Genomic DNA, 4,511 nt, shown 5'->3' with positions numbered 1-4,511 from the left:
CAGGGTCTCACTCATAGTAAGCACTCAAAGGAGCCTGGCTAGCCCAATGCACAAATGAATGAATAATCATGTCTAAACCACTCGGATTTTCTCCCTCCCTCCCTCTCCCCAGCCTCTATGTCAGTATCTCCCTGAGAATCACTCCTTGCCCATTTTCTCCCCCCAAGACATTTTAGGAAAAGGAATGTACCATATTCTGAGAGTCCTACACATTCTGTTTCTTATTTCATCTGGGAAAGAATGTACTGAAGAGTCCTCCCCACCACATGTGGATTGAATTTCCATTCTCTTCTCCCCATTTCCACCTTTCTTTTATTTGTCTCCATCAGAGCACAGCACTCAATATGCTGCAGAAATAATTTTCTGCTGAATGAAGTTCGGCCATAAGTCAAGGGCAGATTTATTAAGGCCCCTGCATAGCCAGTTCCCCGGCTTACTGTCGACAAGACAGTTTAAATCTTTGATCACTCTTATGTGTAACCCCTTCCCTCCTGGACAGTCCAGACCTGAGATGAGAAGCCCCTCCTGGCACATGAACCGTGTCGAACACGGTTCAGAGCCCATGTAGACAGGGTATCTCCACCAAGACCCAGGAGCATCCCGTGTTTTCAGAGATGGCCAAGGTATTTCTCAATACACACTGCTTTTTACCACCTGCCTCTTCCCCCAGAAGACATCACTGCCATACCCTGTCCTCCGCTTCTTCCTTAGAGATGCAGAAAAACACCACTGCTCTTGGTGGCAGCAACCAGCTGTTTCATTCAGTGGGTTAGCCGGCTGTTCTGTGAGAGACTGCTATGATTTCTGTTTGGTTTTGGTTTCTGTTTTTAATGATTTTTACCTTTCTGGGACAGTTTACTAAACATCTGGCACCACACACGACAGTCTTCAGAAACCCCTCATATCAGTCTGCTAGTGGGGTTATATGGGTGCCTTGATGATGACTTTTAAATGTAGCTCAATGTCACTGCGTATTACACGTGGGCTCTTCGGTTGCTAAAACACACACTTACACACACACACACACACACACACACACACACACCCCTCCCCTTCACAAAACAATGCTGGAGACTGGCACTAAGAATATTAAACTGTTGGCACAAGTTGGAAGGCTCCCGGGAAGCGTTCTTCCATTCACGTTAACGAAAATGAAATATTGTGTGTTTCAGGTCACCACGGTGCTCATTCTCTCATCGCAGATTCCTTGGTCAACATTTGGCCCATCGATTGCTCACAAATGATTGCTATTGCTAGCCCTCCTGTATGGGTAGCGCTTCACATATATCAAAGCCTTCCCCATTCATTATGTCCTTAGATTCACATAATTTCTACAAGTGGATGACATTGTCCTCATCTTACATGAGAAAACATGACTTATTCAAAGTGATGCACAAATGGAGGTAGCAGACTCAGTCTTTATACTCAGATCCTCTTTGGAGGCGCAATCATTTTACAAGTAACCCCTTAAGAATCACCACAACGCTGAATAGCTTGTGGAAAGGGCTGTTAGCAAAATACCCTACCCTTTTTTGGTGTAGGTACAAACTCACAACATACAGAATGATATAAAAAAGATAAAAATGACCCCAAATCCCCTGAAGATAACCATGCTACCATTTGGGTATATATCCTTCCAGGCATGTTCCTCTAAACCGGGAGCAGAGTACATTCCTTTAAAGTTGCAATTACTTCTAGAAAGATAGAAGATTCTTAGAAACTAGCCGTAGAGTGCCATCATCAGAGAAGAGTTTGCCGGAAGTGCTAAGAGAGGCCATACATCTTCTGTCCTTGTTTAGATAAACACAAGTTTCTGCCCACGCCCAGTTGTTGCTAGAAACACTTGAAGAGAAATAAGAATATATTTTTCTTTCAGCAGAAGGTGAACCAGGCATCGGCCGATTGGAGTGTCGGCGTGGTCCTCAGGGCCTCGCAAACTCTACTCTGAAGAAGAGAAAGAAAACAATACAGAAAGTACACAAAGAGCTGAAGAGAGCAAAATCTGCAGGAGCTGGCTCAGTGCTGTCAGGAGAAATAACGAAACATTAGTCAAATTTCCAAGAAGTTGGGTGTTTGCTAAAGACCCTAAGTGCTTCTTACTTGGGGTGACCCACATAAGGCAATGTGTTCCTGCTGGGATTTCATATTAGCCCTACAGAACAGCCAAGATCCTGCACTATCTCCCCCTACAAACACTTAGATTTGTCAAAGGGACTGCCTTTTTTTTTTCCTGGCAAGTTTTCAGTTGTCACTTAACACCTGCCAATTGTGCAAGGTCATCTACTCGGGATATTTCCATTATCTGCGAGATAACCTGGGGGAGCTCTTACTTGCAAAAAAAATAAATAAATATATATATATATATATAGTCCCCCCTGATAACATCCATCCATCTCCTGCTTGGATCCTTCTACTTGGGCATAGCCATGATTTCAGACAGGTATTCATCTTGGGGTTTATGAGATATTTGGCCATATCTGCTAATACTGCAAGCATTTTTTTTAATTTACGTGCTTTAATGTGTAGTTGTAATAATATAAGTGTGCCATTCTTTAAGTATTTTTATTTTTAAGCATTTCAAAATAAATTTTGTGATCAAATGTGGTGCCCCAAATTCTTATTCATGAAAAAAAATGGCTACAAATGATATGTTTAAAAAACCACTTTCTCAACATTTGCCCCAAAACATTTTAAACACCACAGGCAGAGTATGACAGCCACATCGCAACAATGGGGATAACTGACAGGTTTTGTGCGTGTGTATTTTTTCCCTGTGCCCCAAAGTTTCTGAGCCTTTGGGAGCTTCCAGAGACAATGACTCTGGTTTAATAACTGTGAAATGCTATTGAACTAGCAATAAAATATATTCTCCACCACGGAACAATATGATACTTACAACAGCCAGCATTCCTGCCAATCACAGGACATTCACGAAAAAGTGACATGAGTTCCTTTAGCAACGGGAATAGCCCTTGTAGCATGTGTGTACACAAGCGTGAGGGTTTCCAGTGCCAGAAGAGCTCTGCGGCCACATACCACAGCTTGGATTACACTAAACTGTTGTGTTTGTGTACAAGTAGAAGAAAAACATCTCTGTTGTTTACAAAGGATAAATTCAAACATCAGGGTTGCATGCTAGTGACTACGGCCTTTCCCACACGCATTTTTACTCGGTCAGCCCACTGCACGTAAATTAGAGCCCTTGTTCTATAGGCCAGCTAAGGCATTCCCAAGTTTCTTCTGTTGATGGACAGATTTGGCAAGAGAGTAAGTTATTTCACATAAAGGTGATATTTTTTCTTTAAGTAAAAGGAGGGAGCCGGACCTAAAATAGAGAAGAGAGGAAAAGAATGCTGTTTATTCAAAGCTGAGAAGCACCCCTTCCTGGGAAGAAGTCATGGGGCCCCTGCAAGTCGGCAAAGGAAAGCTAACCACATGGCCACTCAAAGAAGGTTAAGAGCCATGTCCTTGATGGGTGATTCTTTTTCTATCAGCAGCCAGCTTGATTTAGGCAAATTGCAAGGCTCTGTTTTAAGTACATCTTACTTGCCGGAGAACTGGAGGACAAACACCCTGAAACTGGGATATTTAGAATCAGCCATCACAGCAGATTGCTGTACCACACCTAGAAATCTAAACCAAAAAATATGGACATAAACGGGCATCTCGAACACCACAGCTACACATGGGGAGTGAAAGTCATAGCAAAATTTGCATTATTCTTGAGCTCTGTCCCATTATTATTCCCCAGCCTCGGCTTGATGTAAATTGGGGATTTGATGCAGCACAGATAAGATTTGAAGTTGGTTCTCTCCCAGACAAAAGGGACAAAAGGGGAAAAGTCTCAGGCCGACAGGGCAAATAGGCACAGAGATGACTGAAAAGGCGTCTTGTGTTGAGCATTTTCCTTGATCCTTGACTCTTGGGGCTGAAGTGTGACAGTTCCAAAAAGATTCAAAGAGAGAAGTTGCAAAAGGAGGGGTTCTAGGAAGTGTGGTGTCAGAGCTCTTCTTTGAATTTGACACTATCTTGATCCTTCTTAGATTGCATGAGGCACATTTCATTGATAAAGACAAAATCTTTAAAAAAAAAAAAAAAAAAGAAAAGAAAGCACTGTTCTTTTTCATTAGTTTATAGAGTGAGGCCAGCACTATAGCAATGGTTTCTTAGTGAGCTGTGTGTCCTTCACTGGCTGTGGTCTCCCTGAGAACAGGGACCTTGGATTCTCCGTCTTTAATTCTCTCACGGTATCTAGAGCAAAGCCTGTGCGTAATAAGCCCTCAATAAATGTTAACTGACAATGTGGCTCTACTTTCTCAGTAAACTAGAAATGCTATTAGTTTAACCACACAAAACTGCTTCTTTTGTAGGGCAAAAATGATCAAATATTGGCCATCGCATAGGGTGAAACCCAATACCATCCATAGGGATGGATGGTTAGCTACTTTCCACCTACGTTATTCCTGTTATTCCACATACATTTCCTAAGAGGTGCTGTGTGCCCACCACTT

Source organism: Canis aureus, chromosome 18 (assembly GCF_053574225.1).
Source record: "Canis aureus isolate CA01 chromosome 18, VMU_Caureus_v.1.0, whole genome shotgun sequence".
Classification (NCBI taxonomy): domain Eukaryota; kingdom Metazoa; phylum Chordata; class Mammalia; order Carnivora; family Canidae; genus Canis; species Canis aureus.
This window is presented reverse-complemented; position numbering follows the sequence as displayed.